This window comes from Sinohyriopsis cumingii, chromosome 8 (genome assembly GCF_028554795.1).
Source record: "Sinohyriopsis cumingii isolate HCF-2022 chromosome 8, ASM2855479v2, whole genome shotgun sequence".
Lineage (NCBI taxonomy): Eukaryota > Metazoa > Mollusca > Bivalvia > Unionida > Unionidae > Sinohyriopsis > Sinohyriopsis cumingii.
This window is the reverse complement of record NC_142968.1, coordinates 5,069,774-5,093,227: the sequence shown is the minus strand read 5'-3', so window position 1 is coordinate 5,093,227 and position 23,454 is coordinate 5,069,774. Positions and strand designations below refer to the sequence as shown.

At 42.4% G+C, this 23,454-nt stretch overlaps 1 protein-coding gene across 1 annotated transcript in view; it reads right to left on the bottom strand.

Moving 5' to 3' along the window:
- Positions 1-23,454, bottom strand: part of LOC149792884 (uncharacterized) — a 126,286-nt gene that overhangs the window by 11,194 nt on the left and 91,638 nt on the right. The window contains exon 10 of the mRNA XM_089968919.1: positions 22,956-23,016. The gene's annotated coding sequence lies outside the window, so the exon portion shown is untranslated. The remainder of the gene's footprint in view (positions 1-22,955; positions 23,017-23,454) is intronic.

Below are 23,454 nucleotides of genomic sequence, written 5' to 3'. Positions count from 1 at the left end.
ATACGACAATCGACAAAGCCTCTGTCAGCTTCAGGTTGCTGCTGTTGTTACAGCTGTTGCTGCTCTCTCTCTGCTGTTTCTGAAGTCTGTACTTCTCTGTCCATTCTTCTTTCTCCCTGTTCATTTCTTCTCTGAAGAGCTCTTCTATTAGGCCTTCAGTGACTTTTAACATTCTCACATTCTCTATCTCTTCTGGCTTCGGTATCACACTGTGTCTGACCCTATGCAAATTCACGTAGGCTTCGTTTAGCTTAGCTAGTCTGGAGCACATCTTCCTAGGAGGATGAGTCGACAATGGATGGTTAGACTGGAGGCTACCCCCCAGTTTTAAAGTCAAAGCGCGGACGTGAAGGAAAACATCCCTACATGGTTTTCGAGCCGGAACGTTCCATAAGTGTCATGAGAGGGATAGTAAGAAGTCAAAGAGCATGAATCAAGATTCCTATAGCCAAACAAACCACAAAAGCATTTTTTTTCAAAACACAACATTTTTTATTCAAAATCACTTAACACTAACAAACAACTATAACATTTTTAACAATAAATTTTCAATATAACATCAAATATTTTTTTCAAATCACAAACATTTTTTTTTCAACTAACACATTATTTTGGACAGGGCTGACAACGTTGTGAATGAAATTGTGATTTCCACTGTTGGAAGTCATTAGGCCATTGATGGACACTACGTTTTCTAGCTTGAGACAAAAGATAAGCATAATGGTCACAAAACCATTTATCTAATTTCACATCGTTTCTAGAAGAAGAACGAGGATCAAAATGAGTCACTAAATGTTCTAAGGAATAGCCCAGGCTGCGATGATGCAGAAAATACACACAGTACTGTCCACACACCAAGGAATCTGTGCCTTGTAATTTCACATTATTGAATCGAGTGGTCTAAGCATCTCTTCTCATAAAGTCAATGATATCGTCTTCCAAAGGAGGCAATCCATACGAAGCGAAATATCCCATACATCCTTCTTGAGGAAAGTAGACAGCTATCCAGTGGGTTCCTGGGAGATGACTGTCGTCCGTGTTGATCACATAAGCTTGATGGTCTTGAGGTTTGCGATGAGGGAGTTCATCTTTAGCACAGACGACAGGATTTGAAGAAGCAGTGTACGAACTGTGGTTCAAAAGGTAATAAAGTTCCCACGTATCCATGGTTTGTCTTGTTTTCTTCTTCTTCACAGGTAATGATAAGTGATCAGTTCGATCCTGACTTTCTCTTGGAAAATGTCTGACAAGTAAAAGGCGTTTAGTTCCGACCTCTTACTCTGGTCAAAGAGAGATTCGATGCGACGGATCTCCAGAGGCGTTAATGGAGGACAAGAATGTTCACGCAAGCCTTTATACCACTGATGCAACACGACTTCTTTCGAGATGAGACCCCAAGCTTCGTCCAGATACTCGTCCAATTTTTCTTCTTGACTCAGCATCAGGCATTTGTCGTGTTGAATTTGACTGGGATGATCGTTGTGACATCCATAACACTCTTCCTTGATCAATTCTTTCATTTTTTCTGCCAGGACTGTAGCAAAACAGGAGACTAAATGCGCTTCTTGTTCTGGCTATCTTGACTTCATCATGATAACTTCTTCGTCTTTGTCTTGGGATTCTTCCACAGTCTCCTCACATTCCATCTCCAAAGTTTCTTCACTTTGTAAAGAGGGATAACAGTCTTCGATGGCTTCTAATAGTCTAGAATGACTTCTCTCAAACTGTTGATTTCTATGGTATTATCGAATTCTGCATACAGGATGACGTTCACCGTCTCTGTTAGATTTGAAGCAAACTGAAGTTAGACACGAATCTGACCCGATTTTATAGTGTGGAAATGTCCCTCGTCGCTGCCTTGGTCTGGAGTGAAATCAAAAGCCCACAAAGTGTTGCCTCCTGCATAATCATCGTACGTAATACCATGACTGGTGTTGGTTCCTAACTGACCGGTAGCTTCGTACAGGGACAAGTACGATCTCAAATAATTCTTCGCGGCACCAAATTTAGGTTCGAAAGGTCGGGTACACAAGGTCTTTCCATCGCGACTGACTTCAATCTTGGACACATCGTAGGATTGAAAGTGGTAAGGGTTTGTAGGCTTCGTTGAAAGCTGCATTGCTTACGATACCAACGATTAAACGCTTGGGTAACTGTCCTTGGAACAGATGATCTTCGATGATAGATCGCTGTCCAGTGGGAATGGTGAACGTTTTCACTTCTACACGTCGTATCGGATACTTGACGGTCGTTCTGCTCAAGGTGTGACTGATGTCTTTTCCCACTTTAGGTAACACTTCCACACGATGTACGTAGAGTTTGGCTTCTTCGATTTTGGTTTTGTAAGTGGAACCAGCAGCAGCCATCAAATGGAAAGCGTCACTGCTACGATTCAGTCTCAAGCGGACATCCACTCCGTTGAGCAAATACTTCTCTTGCAGCCACATGTCCAAATGCAAACGATTCATCAGTTCTAAACTACGACATATTGCAATATTCTTTCGTCGTTCTACAAATCCCGTTGTATTTTGATCATCCCCAGCAACTGTAATGCTGTTGAACTTAGTCGCTTTGTCAGGTTTCCATACCACGCAAGCATCCAGATGAGTGTTCTTGGCTTCTTTTCCGTACGTCAAGAGATTTTCCAGGTACGTTCGGTAATGGTAAGTATCCATGCTGCTGCTGACCAGTTTGTTATTCAAGTACAAGTCCAATTCGCTGAACAAGGAATGCATGAAATTATTGACAGGAGCTACTACATCATCGTTGTCTAAGGGACCGTTGTTGGCTTCGGTTACTTTGACTTTCAAGTACAGGTAACTGCTATTCAGATCGATGTAATCTTCGGGTTGTCCTTTGATTTCAAACTCGATGGGAGCGGAATCCGTCAAAGAGGAGACGGGATGAAATTCCACCCACTGGGATTCTTGCATGGTCATCATGGTGGGGGGCATGGCAAACAGATCCAGTTCCGACTTGGAACAAGCGCAAGACTCTCGGTGCATCATTTTTTTCTCTTTCTCAATAATCGAAAACGTCTTAGTCTGGAACGGTTCTTCTTTTCTTTGTCTTTCTAGCTTTAGAAGTGTGAAGTCTGGTGAAAGGGTGTTTTCTTCGTCGTCTCTTTCTGCCTTGTCCTTGCTGAGGCGTCAAGGAAGTAGGAATCCCTGACTCGGTAGCGTGCATGGCATTTATAGGTGTTTCTCGTCGGCTCAAAATGTCTTGACCCGTTTGCAGCAAGACATTTTTGCCTGCCCTCAAGAAGGCTTCTTTGGGGTTTTGTTTGTCGATGATGGCATTTTGGAGAAATTCTTTGCCTTGTGTCAGTGCCGCATCTTTCAAGGCGTGCAATCCGCGTGTCACCATCGGTTTCAACACCGGAGCCACCGAACGAAACGCCGACTTTACCATATCTCCTAACCTGTGTCCTCGCTGTCGAGCAACGCCTCGGTACACTGGATACATGACTTACGATTCGTGAGAGAACCGTTTTCGAAAATAGAGTTTCACCGTGACTTTTCTTTTGGTGAATGGAATATTTTGTCCCAGACCTCCTTTTATAGCAATGTTGACCGTGTCCAAATAAGACTTGCTGACGGGAAAATAGTGAGGATGTACAAATTCGCGGTGAACGTGATAAGTGTTTCCACCTTCCTCGTCAGCGTTCGTGGCAGAATCTACTTTGAAAGGAATGACACGCAGTAACGGTACAGGGATGTGTCCCACCACGTTATACTCCACCACATCGGAGTACACAAACATTAAATTCAGTCCTTGGTTCAGTTCTACCGGGGAACGAAATAACTTGCTAAAAGAATCGTTGTCGTAAATGACTGGTAATTCCTTTTTCTTGATCATGGTGATTCTCATGTCCATCTTCCCGCCCAACATGTCAAACAATTCAGAGCAAAATGAAATGGACATGATATTACCCCTGTCAAATTTCATCAAGAAGCGACGAGCTGCTTTGTGGTATTCCATGGTGACACTTTTATTGACACTTTCCAAAGCTTTCAGAAACACGACATTAGACCTGGAGGTTATGGTGCTCACCAAATGTTGACCACTAAAATAACAGCCTGGAGAAATGAACAAGTGATAGGTGGTCCACTTTTGACTTTTTGTGCCAGAGGTTTTCTTGTCATATTTGCCATAGGTATCCAAGCACTGTTGCAATTGTGCGTCATGAACTTCCACATCAAAAAAATTTTGATTGGGAAGGACATTGAGGACTTGAGTCGGGTGAATGATTTCTACTAAAGCCACTTCCCAATGGGCTTCGTGATCTAAGGGGATGGCCTGAGGTAATTTGGCCGTGTAACAGCACAACGTGTTCTTGGGAAACACCTCCATGGAACTGTCACTGGGTAAGGTTAAGTAAAATTGGTTGTTATTGTTCATAATTCCAGAGTTTTGTGGCTGTCCGAGCAGTTACTGGACGTCAGAGGAGTGTCTCCGCCCAAAATGGGGTTGTTGTTGTTGCTATTGTTGTTGTTGTTGTTGTTGGAGTGGTGACTGACGCTGGCACTGGACACAAGATTCCCGTTGTTCCCGTTGGAAGAGAATTTCAGGGAGGGATTGGGAAGCAGGTAACCGATGCAACTGCTCAATAAAATGGTCCACAATTGTTTGTCTCCTTGTTGCAAACTCAAATTGGCAATGGCTGCCCCGATGACACAATACACCACGAAGATTTGGCAGAAAAAGACGATTTGCGTTTTAGGCACACGTTCTCCATACCACACCCACAAGGGTTGTTTTTGTAAATCTTGCAGAGAAGAACTAGGTGAAGGAGTGGTAGCAGTATTAGCTGCGTCTGTGTGAAAGGGCATGATGGTCACTTCTTTTTATAGTCGATGACTTGCGAAGCGTCGATCCAAGAATCAAAACTAGGTGGATATGCTTTCCAACGTACTTTGACTTCTTTGACACGTCGTTTGCCCACTTTACGGGTTCTGCGTTCGAGAATGCTTTCGATGTCGTACGCGTCGTCTTCTTTTTTGGTGACACGTTGTAACTCGGGTAAGTAAAACGTTCCTTTGAGCACTTCTCCGATCATGTCTTCCAATTTATAGACGGCAGGATGACGGCCATGCACTCGTCCAGTGACACGAAACAATTCGGTCGTCCAGTTAGGTAAGTAACCTTTGTCGAAAGTGCGTTTGGTTTTGCCAATGCGTACCCAATCTCCTACGGCCAACACTCCACTTTTCTTGGGGACAGCCCTCGTCAGGGACGTACCAAACAGCGCTCAAACACCAGCACTTCGTTGTCGGGAGTCACTTCTTGCGGGGCACGTCCGATGCTTCGATGGTAAGATTGGTTGTACGCTTGCACCAGGTGCGGTAAGATGTCGATGTACTTCAGAGTGTGGTGATGCGTAAAATATTTCCACATGCGTTCTTTCAAAGTGCGTTGAAAACGTTCCACGATGCTGGCTTTGGTTTCAGGATTCTCGGTGTAAAAAAAATGAATGTCACGTTTCTTTAATTCTTTTTGGAAAGCTTGGTTCAGATATTTGGTGCCTTTGTCCATTTGCCATCGAAGAGGGTGACGACCGCTTTGTTTCAACACTCGTTGCAGGGCTCGCACTAACTCACTGCTCGATTTAGAAGTCAAGGATACGACCCACGCAAATTTGGAAAAGACGTCGATGACACAAAACAAATATTTGTAGCCACGATTGTAGCTGGCTAAATGAGAGACATCGGCTAAATCGGCTTGCCCCTGATGATCGATGCCTTCCACTCGGGTGCGACTTCTAACTTGCGTCGAATGGGTTTGTGTAAAGTGTAGGTAGCTTGTTCTTGTAATCATTGTTGCACTTGAGGTAAACGGAGACTTTTCAGACGAGTTTTGGCAGCGCGATACAATTTTTGAACTCCTGCGTAACCTGCAGGATGGGAGGGATCGTAGTAAATGCTGGCTAACACTTTTTCCATTTTTTGTTTCTTTCTTAATAAGACACCCACTCTTGGAGGATACTACTCTTTTTCTCTTGGGGTATTTTCTTGGATTGCAATGCTTTGCTTGTGCGACCGGCAATATGCGTCGAGGAGGAGGATGTCTGAAAAGGGGTATCGGTTCTTGTTTTACTTCTGTCTTCACCTTCTTTTTCTCTTGTGATGAAGAAGGGGTGGTCATCATCTTTTTAATCCATCCAATTCTGGAGGTAGGTGGTGTTGTTAACTTGCGTACTTTTTCTGGAGGATTTTGAAACCCTTCTTCTTCTTCTCCTTCTTCTGTCTTGGTCTCTGGTAGTGGTAGTGGTACTGGTGATGGTGCTGGACTTTTCATCAAGGTCTTAAAAGTTTTCAGAGTGGGAAGAGCTGTTTCGTCTAAAGCTTTCTCGTGAAAGAGTTACAGTCGTACTTTTGCGATTTTTCTGTTTCGGACAAATCTTGGCGATCCATCAAGGACTGCAATTCGTGTTGTAACTGGGATATCTCGCTCAAATTGGGATTGGGAGGTAAATGCGGGGTGCGTTGTACTTGCCAACGATGGTATTCCATCCATCGTTTGTAAGGCACTAAAGCTAGTTTTCGTCCTTCCATGGGATGTCAGGGGTCGATTCTGAGATCTTGGGACTTCAGAGGTCCTTTTTATCTTGCTCCCACCAGTCCTCCCAACATGGTTCCCAAGACGCCTTTCAGCAATGGGCCTAGCAAGAGGGGTAAAATTCATCCACGTTGGACCAACATCTTCTTCCTTTGACGAATGGGAATTTTCTTTTGAACCATTTGGCGAAGAACGTGACGGTGTTTGCCTAAGCATTGTTTCTGGTGTTTGGACAAAGGGATCGTCCCTTTCAAGACGTTCAAACAACATTCGCACACGGTATCGATGACCTCTTTGGAAGCTGATTGAATGAGTTTTTTTCGTAGGGGTGGAGAAGCTTTGGACAGGACAGATAACATGTCCTCATGTTTGACTAAACGAGGAGGCAGTCCTTTCCTTTTCTTTCCTTGGGGTTTAGAAGAGGAATGTTTTCTGGAGGGTGACATCTTTGCTTGTGGGTTCCGGGACATTCACCAAACATACACTAACGTCGATGACTTAGCACACGCCCTTTTATCTTTTTTGGACTATCTCTTTGTCATAAAGGTGACAATGTTTTTTCCAAAATCGCCAAGGAATCCTCCCATTTGTTGACGCCTCTTTTTCTTTGAACGACTGTATTTTTTCTTATGGTAACGTCGATGCTTGGCTAAGCGCTTTGTCGGATGACGAGTCTGCCTTTGTCTCTTTCTTTTTTGACTTCTTGGAGGTGACATCTTTTGGAAGTTCACTGATACCCCTACTTGGTCACAGACCTTTTTTATACAGGAACGCGTCGACTCTGATTGTCTTTACGACGTATCAACTTGAGGACAGGCATGACACGTCGTGCAGGGGACGCAACGTACTAATTCGACCCAGTTCTTGCTTGGACAGATCCAGTAAACTTTGTAACATGCCCGATCTCTCTTGGACTTTGATTTTGGGAGTAGGTTATTTGTGAGCAGCGGCCAATGCCACTAAATTGGAAGGTCCTGCCACTGGGGAAGTTCTTGGGGTCATCAACGGAGAAGTTCTTGGCGTAATCAAGGTCTATAAGTACTTTTCAGTTCTTGGTGTCATCAACGAAGAAGTGAATGAACCTGAGGCTACCGGAGACGCAGTCACCGCCGTTGCAGGTCGTGGTTTGCGAGTGTAAGGTTGCATCCTGGCCGAAGTGCTTCTCTTGCAACTAGTTTTCTTCTGTGGACTTTTCTTTTTCTGGGGACTTTTTTCTGCTTCTACTTATGGGGACTTTTCTTTTTCCGGGGTGGTGACTGGTAAGAGGAGGGTCCCGCCACTGGAGAAGTTCTTGGAGACACGGGTCTCCTTGGGGACCTGGTCTTGACACCGTGGCTCTTTTTCTTCTTCTTGGAGCTTCGTTTGACTTTTTTCTTGGGGAGAAGTTTGGGAGCATTAGGATCCCATCTTAAGAGAGAGCGAATGATGACCCCTCCTAGAGTACCGCTCCCTCCAGGTTTCAAAATGATTTGTTTTTTGGTTTGAGTGTCGATGCGGGGATCGGCCGGTTGGGTCAAAGGGACTTTGTTTCGATCAAAAAAGCGTTTGGTTTGATGAGGAATCTGAATGATCCCTTGCAGTAATTGACGTGCTGTCACCGTGAACCATTGTAAGACTTCTTTGAGACTAGCTTCTAAGACACGAGCCCGTATTTGTGGATTATTTTCTCGACTGATGCCGTACAAGGCACGAATCAATTTGACGGGAAGATGCGACTGAAGGGACGTCATGTTCAAAACTGTGTGAGACGGACCAAAAGTGTCTGAGGTTTTTATAGATTTTTTTTCGAATGAAATTAATTCGAGGACGGAGACGTGTACAGGACAGGCTCTCCGTCTTGGCACCAGTGGTGAAACAATTGGGTACGAAATCGCAAATCATTAGGGGTCGTAGGTTTCAAATCGACGAGTAAATAGGCGTGTGGAGTTTGAGTAGCATCGTCGTACGCCTGAGTCAGCCAAGGCGTTCTTAACTGTTTGGCTAAGACTTGCACTTGCGATTTATCTCGAGGGCTTTTAAACAAGACCACGTAATGCGCATTGAGACTCATGGTGCGATGGACTGTACTTTGTTGAAACAAATTTTGAGTGATGTAAACGACACTGGCATTACGGTGATGCCCTTTGCGCGTAAACCACAGTTTAATTTCATTTTCGTCTTCTCCTAACATGTCGTCGAAAATGACCAAATGGGTTTGACGGGAGTCAGAGACGATTCCGTCGTCTTCTTCAGGAATGCCTTCCACAAACACGATGGAATCGCCTTGACTTTCTCGCAAGAGGCTGTACGCCGATTGCCACTCTTTGCAACACCACACGATGCGTTGAGGAGGTCGATCGATCAAATGATGTTTATGTTCGATCAAACGTTTGACGAATTCGGTTTTGCCTGAACCGCTAGGTCCAACAATGAGCATGTTAAAGGGATGGCTAAGATACAAAGCCTCCCTACTGGCACGATCTAAGTGTTCGTCGATGACTTTGACAGTAGAGGAAGAGGGAGCAGAGACAGCAGAGGTAGCCATAGTGTTAGGAATGTCACGTGTGACACGAAAAACAGACAAGAGTTTATATACTTTTTTCAGGACACGTTTCTTGAATGTTTTAAACATGAACACGAAAGACAAAAATACATAAAAGCCAAAGGCTTAAGTACAACGATAAAAAACACAAGTGTCTGTACAACATGTTTTGGGTAATGTTCTGACCCGTTCTATATTGGGTAAGGTCACACAAGTGTCCTCCCGAAAGGGTCTTTCAGGTATGTCCACGAAAGTCCTGTCCTGAGTGACGGGTTCTTCTTCTGGCACTGTCACTAACACAGGTTAAAAAGTGACTTTTTTTCCTTGAACAACTCTCGTGCATACTAGGCCACTTCTTAGGTCCAAGCCTGAAAATACCCTTTTTTCCAGGCACGGACATCTGTCCTATGGGGGTGTAAGTCACAAGCTACACACACATCGTCATACACGTCTTGGGTAGCTAAAGGTTGACGAATCGTTTTTTCCTCTAGAGGTCGAGAAGTATCCAGATGAAAACGCAAGGCTTTGAGCAAAAGGAGTCTTTCGTGACCATTTAAGGCCATTTGGGTGTGAAGTACTGTTCGTAAAGAGTCCACAAGGAATCGGCTGGTAAACGAAATCCCAGAAAACAAATCACTAAGCCACACACTATGCGTCGTCCCAAATTGAATGGATATAGTTCTTGTAATGGTGATGGTAATGATCCACGGTTTGAATATGGTCATTGAGTTCCTTCCACGGAATCTGTTCAATCACATGTGATAAAAGTCGCGGCATGGCAGCCTGTTTTTATGCTCTCTTTGTTTCTGAAACAATACACGTACTTTCTACCTACAGATCTGCGTTCTCCAGTTGGTAATCTAAATGCTCCAAGCTGTAACCTAAACTTCAAACTTCGATTAGAAGTTTCCTCTTCCACTAAGTAGATTCCACGTAAAATATGTTGGTAATCCTTTAACTTGTCTTCCTCAATGCGTTGAACAAGGTGAGTCTCGAAGTAACCAAAAAATGATGAACATTTCGTTCATTCACTAACTCAAAGTGTTGAAGAAGGTCTGACCACTGAAACAATTTCTGACGAATCAGTTCTCTTATACCATTCAGGTACCAATGGTTAAACATCTGGTGACGTAACGGATGCAACTGTTCTTTACGTTTGACTTGTATTTTGACCAGCTCTCGGTAAATGCGTTCTCTCAACTCCACAGGCAAACCACGAATGTTCTCTTGTAAGGTATCCATGAATAGGTCAGTCAGTACAATTCACAATCTTCTCCTAGAGCAAAAGTAATCCACATAGTGAGTAATTTCTAACCATTGCCACTCAGGGTAACGTCCAAGAATCTTATTGAACTCTTTTGATGTAAACGGTCTAGAGTGATATAATAGGTTGAATGCACACTTGACCCAGAGAAATCTAACGCACTGGTTGACTTTTTTCACTTTCCTCTTGTGAATTTCTCGGCACACAAGTTCTACAGTTACCCATTGAGATTTCACTCTGGCAAGTCCCTGCCAAACTTCCTTGTAAATCTTCTCTTGCAGTTCTTTAGGTAATGATTCAATATCGTTTTTGAAATGGAGTTTAAATACTGGTCTCGGTGATGTCCAACATTTGACTCCCAACCAATCTGGTTTCTTCTTCAACGACATGGTAAGTTACTTCAATGTCTCGGTCCCACTAAGGGTAAGTAATGACAATTCGGTGACCATCGAGCATGTTCTAGGTAGGCCGAATCTTGTGGTTCCCAGTGGTGAAGTCACACACCGCAACTGAAGCACTTGACTTTATCCCCTTCGCCCAAGTAGAAAAATCCGGCTCTGGCTAATTCTTCGGGGGTCGGTCCTCCCAGATACTTAGGCCATTTTCCTTTGAACGATTGAAGACGATTTTCAAAGTCGCAGTATTCCGACAAACACACAGGAAACGAATATTCGTCTTTCACAGGTTCGTTTCGATGAGGGTTGGGTGACATGGACAGGAGTTTCCTCAGGGCTGGATGACATCCGTAGGGAGGTAGACGTGAAGGTGGATATCCACATTTAAAACGAAACCCAGTAAAGAGGACGAGCGGCATCGCTTTCGCATCCCTCAGGTTTGACACGCACAGCATCACTTTCCATGATAGGGGTAGTGACACTAAAGTTCCAATGATGCTTTACGGCATCGCTCAGGTCACAGCGTACAGCATCGTTCCCATCGCAAGGCTCACAATCGCATTCCACTTCAGAGACCCCAAACTTGAATTGTGCCTGTCTGAACTTGTTTTGTGTTTCTCTGAAAGTATTCATCTTGTTCGCTTGGTCTTGGTAGTCACAATGAACTATCGATCTTGACCATAGCCCCTTTCTATACTAGTCACAATGCAGTCTCAATCTTGTACATCGTTCCTTTCTTATGTCTAGTTTTGGAAGGTACCGTCCCTAAGGTACCGTCATAATTGTACCGTAGTGTAATGGGTGGAAAGGCCATAGAAAGGTAAGGGCAGTGCGGAGACCATCGAGTATGTTCCAGAATAGCTGAATCTTTATAGATACATAGATCCATTCGTAACTTCAGTCCGCAAGCGAAACACTGTAATTCGTATCCCAATCCAGACTCAGGTCCCAAGTAGACAAATCCTGTTCTAGCTAATCCTTCCCTATCCGTAGGCCATGCTTGAAATGTTTCCAATCGACGGGCACAATCACAATACTCAGGTAAGAAGACCGGAAAATGGCAGGGTTTGAACTTGGAGTTCTCACTGGATTTCTCACTCGATTTCTTGCTGTGGCGAAGTCATACTTCTGGTGGGTGGCTATCCTCTTACAACCAATGTTTTATACCAACATGTCCCTACGGCAAAGTAAAGTGGTTGGAAAGTCTCACTCGCTTCTGGTACACGATTTGATAGACTTTTTCCAAGGGTCGACTGACGATGTGGTGAGTGGGTAAACGTAAATATTGTTGGGCTGATAGGTGGTCACTTTAAAGTGTTCATCTTCTCTAGACTGCAAGGCTTCTTTCATCAATACGCCAAAGTTCACCACTCGACTGGTACGATAATTCAGAGTCAATCCTTTCACTTTACACTTCGTGTGCACTTCTCCTTGTTTGTCCCGGTATTCGTAGCCGTAAGTTTTAGGACCGCCACTGACGAAACTTAGAATCTTGTCGTCGGGGTGCTCGTCTGTCCAGGCTCCTAAACGGTCTCCTTCGATGTCAGGGTGCTGTTGACTCGGGTGATCGATGTAAATGCAACTATCCGTGTCAAAGTACAGGACACGTTCCCCTAACAGTTCTAAAGCTTCGTACCATTTTAAGCGAGCATGAGCTGTCACGTAAGCCGCAATGATGACATTTCCAAAGGGGTCGTCTTGTACAAAGTCCAGATCTTCTTCGTAATTGACCAAGATCAAATCCTCGCGAACGACGTCCACGTGTTTCATGAATTTGGTTTTGTCGTGAATCATCTGAAAGTAGCGGGAAAGTTCGGTCAAATATTCCGTCTTGGGTAAACACGGTCGTTGTGCCATTTTACCCCACAAGCAATTTAACATCACTTTGGCAAATGATCGCCTGCCTTCGTCTTTCTCGATGTGATCTAAAGTGATGCCTTCTTGTCCCCGGTATTTCTCTTTGAATGTATTTTGGTCTTCGGGAGTGTGACACCTGGAAGGATAGCCGCTGACTTCTTGCTTTAGTTTCAAAAAGGCATCCACGTAGTCTGCGAAAATGCCTTTTTGCGTGGGGTCACCCTTGTGGTATTGCTGTGTCTTGGGAAAGTGGCAAATTTCGTACACTTCTAACTGTTGGTATCCCATGTCCAGAGCTTTGAACAATTCTACGCTGACCCACGTCCCCGTCAAGGCCCGTTCTTCCTGGGTGTGATGACAAGGCTGATCATGGTTGCACGTTTCGGCACATGTACGGCACAAAGGAAACATCAGTTTCCCTTGGCAATGGTGAGGTAAGACGGGACGGTATAGGTTCGTGGGAGGCAAAACTTTGCACTTGATCAAGCCTTCGTATTGTCGAATGTTTTTCAGGTCGTTGTGTTGCGTCAACAATTGTGGGTGCCCTGCAGGAAAGCGACAATATTTGCACACGTAGGGATACAGCGAACACACGTCCAAGTATTTGATTTCTTCTCCTTTTACTTCGTCAGCTTGGTACAGCAAGCAGGTGGCATTGGTCCTTCCTCCGTACAAACTATCCCTCGGGTTCAGGGGGTCCATGAACTGGTAACTTTCCACGAGGCGTTTAAACTCGGGATCGGTTTTCAAACGGTGATCGTATTCGTGTTCCCACATTTCAACCACTTGGTATCCTTCCTGTTCTAACTTTAGGCGTCGCTGACAAGTTGCCTGGTACAAGTCTTCCATGGCTCGTTGTAAAAACTGATTTTTAGTGCCACGGTCAGGGTAAAAGACGGGACATCCGTGAAATAAGCAACCGTTAAACTCGTACACGATCTTGGGGTTTTCTAAGTCCCAGCCATCGACCGAATGCGTTCCGATGGTCTTTTCGCCCCTTCCGTTGCGGGCATGCTGAATCCACTTGTCTTCCTTGTCGCACAAGTAATGTAACCAGCGTAGGGCTTTGACCGAGTACTGACGTTTGACATAGTTGGTCGTTTGAGGACTGATGACAGCCACGGTGTTTTCAGGCATGAATCGTTGCCGGTACACTAAGGAACACGCTTTGGCAATGGTGCAAGCTTCTTTCAAAGGATCGACCCCTCCGTGTTCCATGAACAGTTCTCGAAATTTTCCACAGCATCGACTTAAAATGGCCACGTCGGAACGACAATACTTTAACATTTCTTCCTGAAAGTCGAAAGGGTCGGAGGCGTGAGCCTGATACCAAGAGTAGAAAGCTTCTCGTTGTTCGGTACGCATGTTGTCAGGGTAGTTATAGTGAGCCTCAGGTAAATGGGGTAGAACGGCGTGTTGATTGGCTTCTGTATTGAAAAAGTGTGGAAAGTACCCTTTAGATATTTCTGTCATTCCAAACGTTTAAGGCATTCGACTTAAAGGCATGGCCAAGTAACTCATCGAATCTTTGAACTGCACTTGTCCCACTTGCATGAAAATGATTTTGGCTCCGTTCAAAGTGACTTTAGGACGTTCGGTGCCATGTTCTGTATAGTATCTGAGAAGAAACTGTCCATCGTATCCGGAGAAATTGTGAGCCATCACTGTGGCATGACGATGACAATCTCCGTAACGTTCGATGTCCTCTTGGCTCCATGTCTTGTCGATGGGGTCTAAGACCCATCGAGCGAAATAGGCTAGCGTGTTCGGTCCCCGAAAGATTTTTTCATGCCCTCCAGGAATCTTACTGCAGTGAGGGCAATGACTCACGATAGGTTCTTGAATGCACTTTTCGCACGCTCGATGAGCCACGCAGAAATTAGGAATGTGAATGCCGGTCTCTTGCATGCATTCAAAATCGAAAAAGATGAAATTGCCTTTCTTCTTGTGACCGTTCTCTTTCTCTGGTTGGGATTGGTATTTTTGCACATAGCATTGGTGTTCCAAGTCCACGATGTGGCAGCAAATGTGACATTTTTTCTTTCTTCGACATACGTGTGCCTTGGCACTGTTGGTACATAGACTTTGTCCACACGTAGGGCACAATCTCAGGAGTTGACAAGCACATTTCTTCTGTGAACCTTGCGTCTTCAAATGTTGTTGGTAACAGGCAGGGCTGTCAAACGTGCGCAGACAAGTTGAACAGTGCACTGGTTCTTGTCCTTGGCTCAGACTGGGTGGAGAGGCGAAACATCCTGAGCATTTCGATGGACAATGATTGTGTTGCTCTCGATTCTTTTAGCCATAGTCACATTTCTCACAGTAATATCTGTATCCCAGGAATGCGGTGATACTGGTAATGGTATCGAAATGTTCATCGTGATGATAGAGGTGAATGTATTTTCCATCCTTAAAGTCTTGGCCTCGAAACAACAGAGTTCCGCGCACTTCTTGAGGGTGCACTTTCAAGGTGTATCGTGGAGCTAGGACATCTTGCAATTTTCGCATTTCAGGAATGCCACAGGGTGTGTCTTTGGGCAAGCCGGCTTGTTGCAACAGGAGTTCTGCTTCGTTTCGTTGTTTGGCTCGGTCCGACTGTTGAATAGTTTTCCAGGCTCTTTTCCATTCTACCGTGTCGTTTTTGTCGACATAGGTTCGTCCGACCACGATAACCCTGGCTAAACACATCTGGTCTTGAAAATTGTGAATTTGGACGAGGCTACGCTTAATGCTGAGAAGACCGTTCACCAATAACACCTTTTTGCGTTGTCCGGTCCCTTGAGGAGGAGAGACGTGGGTCATGTCTAGTGTGGCTTTTCCATCGGTGATGTCAAACTGGTCATTGGATTGTTGTACGTGTTGAATTTTGTCCATGACTTTGGAGGCGGTCAATTCTGCAGGAATGCTAAACTCGATCCAAACAGGGGATTTCAAGCCGTCGTGTTGTATGGAAAGTCTCAAGCGATCGTCTTCTTTGGGTTGACATTGTCGCTTGAGTGTGGTGAGCAAAGAATCCCACACCTCGGTAATGAACCCTTCTGCTTTCTCCAACGGTACGTCGGACTTGAAATCTTTAAACTTCACCGTGTATTTGTAAGCCGTGGTTCTAAATTTTCTAGAGGGACGCTTTTCAGTCTCTCGAATGTCATAGTACTTTTCAGGGTTGACTAAGATTGGTGAACTTTGTTTAGAGGGTTTGGATTCTGGTTCACTCATGTCCTCTTCAAAATCACTGGCATGAATTTGTGCCAAGACTTCAGCCCTGGTACGAGGCGATAGATCACGTTTCTGCCTCTTACTTTCTTCTTCTTTCTTCTCAAATGAATTGGATCGTTTCATCTTGATAGCAAAAAGTCAAATGACTAAAGCTTAAACACCATGGGTTACTTTATAGTCATGACAGACCAGCGTATATACAGGGTGTGTGTCTTGTCCTTCCACTATTCATTTCACTCTCAAACCGAGCACAACGATGGAAGAGACTACCCAGATCGAACGTTTCATCAGAGCTTTGCGAGGGGTCATTAGAAAATTCTCTTCAGACCAGCCGAGGGACTACTCTACTTCCTTTCGAGATAAAAGTCAAGATACTTGCTATATCTGTTAGAAGAAAGGGCATTGGTCTTCAGAGTGTCCAGACCGTCAAAAAAGAAAAAAGGGGTTAGAAAAGACAAACGTCAAGATACCTGTTATTACTGTCAAGAAAAAGGACATTGGTCTCCAGATTGCCCAAAAAAGAAACAAGAAGAGTCAGAAGAAGAGAGGGATTCTTCAGAGGAAGAAGAAGAGGAAGAAAGCAGACAGGTGAAGAAAAAGAAACAGGAGAAGAAAGGAAGAAGGGAAGAAAGTGAGGAGGTGAGGAGGAAGAGGAGGAAAAGACTGTGACGGTGAAGAAATTCAAAAACAGAGAGAGTGAACAATGAGACAGAAGAAGTGTATGAACATTTTAAAGTGTTATGTTTAAAATTGTGAATTGTGAATTGGATTGTAAATATTTATAAAAGAATAAATTAGGTATAAAAAGGTAAGTGTCTTTGAGTTTTGATTTTAAAATAAGAACGTACACTCACACACTCATACACGTAATATTGGGTAAAATGTTTTTTGGGGTTTTTTTTAGTTATTGGCAATTGAAAGTCTATCTCTTTTCGAGAGACGTTGGTGGCCCTGAAAAGGGTCTTTTTTTTGCAGGGGTGAGTTTAAGCAATCAACGTTAACTGCCTTAAGCCTTTGCCACGGCCAAGGCCTACTTCTGGACTGCGTACTGTTGATGATGATGATTTGGTTGAAATCACTAAGGGTGGCACGGTAGGCTTAGTCACAGGGTTGGAGTGTTTAGCTCGAAAAGGTCGTATTCTCTTCGGTCGTAATAAAGAAGTCTGATACATTTGTTTCAAACTTCTTAACTCCGCTAAAATGTCTAACAGTACCGTGACCGTTTGATTTTCACACCCTTGTTTCTTTGCTGCTGCTTCTTCGTGTTGTTGTGTTTTTTTTTCTTACCTCTTCTTCTTGCTGCTGTTGCTGTATTAGAAAAGTTTGTTCCGCTTCCTTTTGCTGTTGTATAAATTTCTCCAATTCTTCTTTCTGTCTCTGTCTAAAATTCTCCACGTGCTGTAATGAAGGAGAAGGTGACGAAGGTTCCTGAACAAATTCTTGCGAGGTAAGAAAATCCACAAAATCCGAATTCACCTCTTCTGAAAGTAAGTCCGGGTTCCCTTGGATAGTCTCCAGGGCTGGTGCACCCCAATTTATCGTTTTCTGAGTTTCCGTCATGTTGAAAAAACTGTCGCATGAATTGACTGTACACAGGCGCTAGCGAATCTATATAGACCACGTGACGTCACAGACTGCTCTCTTCGGATTGGATGTGGTCTGACTGAATTTTGTAATGCGTGTTTGGACTGGTCAACGAACTCAATCCGTTTCAATCCTTCCTCTCCCTATAAATAAGTGCAGTTCACTGCATTCCTTCACCTGTTCTTGGCACCCCAACATGTGGACCGACGTACAATCTTCCACGCTTGTGTATTCGATGATGTTCCGGACGGACATACCAATGTATGTCCGATCCAACTGGACAGTTGTCCATAGGACAGACACCAGCCTATTGATACATAGGATCTATGTAGAACGTCAAGGATGCCTCAAAAGAGTGTTAATCTATGGTCCTGCAGTTAGGCGCAGCCTAAGAACAAGAAGATGTCACAGATGCCCTTTATGTTAAGGGTATATTAACATAAACCCAAAGGCCCTTTTCAGGGCCACTCCAATATCTCGAAAAGACCTTGACCTTCATTGCCTACCCCCCCCCCCCATTTTTTTTATAACAAAAAAAATAGAGACCCCTCCCTGTTTCAATTTTTTTCGCTTGTTCCATTTCCATAGACCCATCAGGTCGGGACCCTATTAAAATAGGGTCCCGACCCTGTTCCATTTCCCCTTGAGGCTCAACAGTCCCAAGATTTTTTCCATGTTAAATTCCCTTGAGGCTAAACAGTCCCACGATTTATTCCCATGTTCAATTCCCCTTGACGCTAAACAGTCCCATATTCCCATGTTAAATTCCCCTTGACGCTATATTGTCCCAGGGGTTTCCGCAATGTTAAATTTCCCATTGACGCTATATCGTCCCAGGGTGGTTTTTAATGCTAATTCCCATTGACGCTATATCGTCCCTGTTCACTACTATTATACACCGTTTTAAATGAAAATAACGCAAAAAGCAAGAACTTTAGAATAATACATGCTGGTGACAAAACTAGTAATATTCTACACCAGACAATATTAATTTTATAAAAAATAAATGAATGATCATTATTTTAATAGAAAAATAAATGATGTTAAATCTTGTACATCTTGGCGTTGTTTGTTAGATCTGTTAAATGAGTACAGATTAACTTTAAGATGCCACGTTAAGGTTGTTCAAATGGTAACGTTGACAACGACATTGGCATAGTCTACCTAGTTACGAAAGAGAAGAAATATTACGAGCATACCTAATTAAGAGCAGATTCGTTGTCTGCTTGTTAGTAAATGTAGATGACTAACAATGTTTGAAGTATCAACGTTGGAATTAGTTCCATAAGCCCTGAATACTATGCAGGGGTTTTATAATAATTTTGTTTTAATATATGTATCAAATTAAAACTTAGCCAGAACGAACGCATTTTCTTGAAATTTAAAACATCTCTGTTTTCGACTTTAGCGTGCAATCTTTTTTATTAATATGTATCTATATCCAATGTATTATAGGATTAAATGATCATGTTTTGGTATTTATCGATGTGTACATTTTACCTAGTTACTCTCAAAGTAAATAAAGTCCGAAGGACTTTATATTAACTTTATGAGTGATTAGGTACAATTTACACATCGATAAATACCCTATCATGATCATTTAATCCTTATAATTCCAATTTACTGCCTTTTTAATATCAGATCAGCAGATTTAATCAATAAAATATTCACTTTTATGTAGATCGAAATTTTCGTTCAGTGGCCTCTCAGCTGCGATATAATACATAGCCCTATCTTCGCTAGCCAAGATTCGTCGATCCTTTATACAGTGATATGGGGTAGAGTGTCATAGCGGGTCGTGCCAGTGATATATTTTTATGATCGTTATTTTAATATATAAAAATGGTTATTGAGCTTAAACCAGGATATGCCCTTTCATTTCGAAAATTACGCTTGCGTATGGCACGTGTTGTCATAGCAACGTTGTTATTGCTTGCTACGCATTTCAATCTTTCAAAAACAAATTTGTGTCCATTTTGAGTGAGATCCCTGGCTTCTTATATGGCCCTGACCTTTAATAACCGTTGGTGTAACATGCTGTCGATGTGAAATGCAATAATTTTCGAAGACTGGCTTGCAATGCCTACCACATGTCTCTTGTCGGCAAAATGGTAGAGTGGTAGAGTGCAGAAAGGTCTCTGCAATTACATTGTTTTAATTAACAATTGCCAATTTTAATCTGGGGTTTATACATTTTGACTGGAAATCACAGAGTGGGTGGGTGGGTTTTTGTTGTTCTTATTAGGGTGTAAGGCGTTCAAATAGATAAAAATTCCCATCAAATGACATGGAAATAGGGAACCAAAAGTAGTCCGCAGAATTTACCAATATGTAAAAAATTCTAGTTCAGTATCAAGTGACCGTTTACATCCATTCAAATTGCAGCAAATGCATTAAATTCATAAAAATTGGAATTACTATTAATTACAAAAACTATATCCCTAATACTGCATTTCTCGTGGTATTTTATTTTATTAAGAAATTACAAAGAATATTAACAGTATGCAATGATCATTACATTTTAAGAACATACGATACAATCGTATAACAACATACTAAAATTAAAATAATTTACCTACACACTGCTAATAAATTTGTCATCATAAGTTTCAATGTTTCAGCAAAGAATTACTTGCACTTTTAAATAATGAGACAAATTTTTAAAAAATAAGACAACACACAAATGTACTTCGCCTTGGTATCAATGCTATAATTTCAGTTTTAAACGTTTGTTTTGAATTTTAGTTATGATATGTCTGATTATGTTGATTAGATGTTGGGAATATATTTCTCAAGCCTAGTATTTCTCCAATAACCAGGAGCAAACATCATAAAGTACAATGTTCAAGATAATTTATAGTAGCATTGATATTATTTTGTAAAAGGGATTCCCTCTAGTTTCTGAACATAAGGAAAACTCACTATATATTTCATGTGCAAGGGTTTAATAATTTCACAAAAGGAATGATTCTGAGAGTTCTGGCTCAACAACAAAATTTCAAAACCATGTTCGATATCGGAGATGCTATGCTGAAAAACTCGTTCCTAACTCTAACGCTAAGCTGAAAAACTCGTTCCTAACTCTAACGCTAAGCTGAAAAACTCGTTCCTAACTCTAATGCTAAGCTGGAAAAACTCGTTCCTAACCTGCGCGACAAAAATAATTATATCCTCCATCATCGAATGTTACTGCAGGCGATCCAACACGGACTCGTTCTTGGAAAGGTTCATTGAGCAATCCCCGTGGATGAAACCCTACATCGACTTCAACAGAAAACAACGTACCCTTTCCAAGTCGGCGTTTGACAAAGACGTATTCAAACTCATGAACAGTAGCGTGTTCGGAAAGACCATGGAAAGCAAACGAAACCGATAAAACATCGAAATCGTCTATGACGTTCAACGACGTGATAAACTGGTGAATTTGTACGCATGAAACTCTTTGCCGGAGAGTTAGTTGTCATCGAATCCAGAAGAGAAAAAAACAATCTCATGCTGGACAAACCCATGTACGTCAGTGCGGCCATCCTCGATCTGTCCAAAATGCTCCTGTACAAATTCCACTACGACTTCATCAAACACAAGTACGGTAATAAAAACACGCTGATCATGACTGATACCAACTCAATCTTGAACGAAATTCACATCGATGCCGTCTACGCGGATCTACATCAATACAAACACCTCATCGATCTCAACGATTATACCACATATAGTAAGTTCCACTGTGACAGCAACAAAAAAGTCATTGAAAAATTCAGTGATGAAAAGAATGGAAAATCCATCACAGAGGTCGTTGGATTTTAAAATGTTTAGCTTCACCCTATAGGACGGACACGTCAAGACAAAAGCTAAAGGGGTAAAAGAAAAAAAAAGGCCGTCATTGACCACGTGGCGTCGTTCGAACATTATCATCAAGCACTTCACGGCAGCCTCCACTACTAGTCCATGAAAACGTTCCGATCTCATACCCATCGACTCTCCACGGTGCTCATGCACACAAAAGGATTATGCGCGTTCGATGATAAACGATACTCACGAGATGGCATATACAACTACCGCATCAGCCACTGAGCCAAAACTCTCTATGACTTCTTTCATACTCGTAAAACACAGCCAAAACGGAGCCAAAACCTCATTTGATCTTCTTTGATACCACAACCAAAAGTGAGCCAGAACCAATTTTTGATCTCCTTGAGCCTGAACCCCCTTTGATCTTCTTTGATGCCATCAAAACACAACCAAAAGTGAGCCAGAACCCCCTTTGTCTTCTTTGATACCACCAAATGTGAACCACAACCCCCTTTGATACTATCAACACTGAGCCAGAACCCTCTTTGATCTGCTTTGATCCATAAAAAATAGCCAAAACGTGAGCCTGAACCCTCCTTGATACCATCGACACTGAGTCGGAATCCCCTTTGATGCATAAAGACAGCCAAAAAGTGAGCCAGAACCCCCACCATGTCTTCTTTGATACCCCTAGAAGGACCAAACAAGTAAGCCAGAACCACCTGTGATATCATCAACACTGAGCCAGAAGCCCCCTTTGCACTGCATTGTTACCCCAAAACTGAGCCAAATCACGTTCATTGTTTAAACACTTTTTAAAAAAATCACTCGTTGAGACCCAACAAAATGGGAGCCAGAACCCGTTTTTGCTATAGTACTTAGGTGACTTCTAACCGAAATTAATATTACCTCCTAGGTTTATCAGAACTGAAGGAGAGATATATAGAGAGAGGGGGAATATATGGACAGATAAAGAGTGATCTAGTGTAATGTTTTCTTCACTGGCGCCCACACATCGGCGCAAAGGGGGGGGGGGGGGCACTTTCCCGCCTCGCCTCCTTCCCGATTTCACCTCTAAACATGTTTTGGTCTGCATCCGTAAAATGTAATAGTTGACTACATGTTTGCCCCTCCCCCGGAACTATTTCTGTGCACTCCATTGTATTTCTTTTTAAAAACATGAATGAACCCACCTAGATCTATTTGTGTGTATGAATGTGTATAAACCAGATAAAAAGAGACAGAAATAAAAGAGATATGATTGAAAAATATGGTGGTCATTTTATATATATATATATATATATATATATATATATATATATATATATATATATATAGGGTAGGAGAGATTTACACATATGTATTGAAAATCAAACAGGTTTCACATGATTGGCGAATATGTGGAAATTAACATTAACCTACCATTCTTTTTCTTGTCAACTTTTAGCGACAAGGGGACATCCTTGTTAGAAATGCGGATAGGTTGATTCAGCTACGCCATTAGGAGTGACAATTGCAAGCGCATATACTGACCACTCAGGGTATATGTAAAAGAAGGAATGTAAAAATCAAAATACCTTGCCAACTACAGTAACATTTCATGTGCTCTGATGGAGAAAGAGGTTTTATTCGTCTTTGAAAAGATTCCATTTTAAATATATTGTAAATCTGATTGCAAGTACCAAAGTTAATATTAAATATTGTGTAACAATGAATTTTATAAAAGTGGTTTTCACTTTCGAGGTAAAAGATATGAAGATTGGATTACCTGCCACAGTGTAAATACCCAAAACAAGTAGCAAAATGACACCTCTGTTGACAGTCATTGTCTGAAAAAGAAGTTGGACAACTATAGATGTTTATGGTCCGTATCATATGATCATGAACGTTGACGCATAATGGAGCATGTGTGTGTGTGTGTGTGTGTGTGTGTCTGTGTACGTGCGTGCGTGTGTGTGTTCATGTGTGTGTGTGTGTGTGTGTGTGTGTACAGAAATGTGTAAAGCCTACAAGAGACTTACAGACCAGGGTTAATGCGATATGCTTACGTTCATACAGCACTAAACAGATGTAAACAATATATCATTGTAGGTAGACTATTATTACTAGACTGTAAGGTTTGTATTACATGCATATATTTATATATTGTTTTGGATGAATTGTAATTCGTCCCGAATTGTTTCAACTGCAATATTACAATAATATATCAAAGCCGAAAGAACATTATGTCAACAAACGGGATGAATTGTATCATTGTCTTCGCTGTC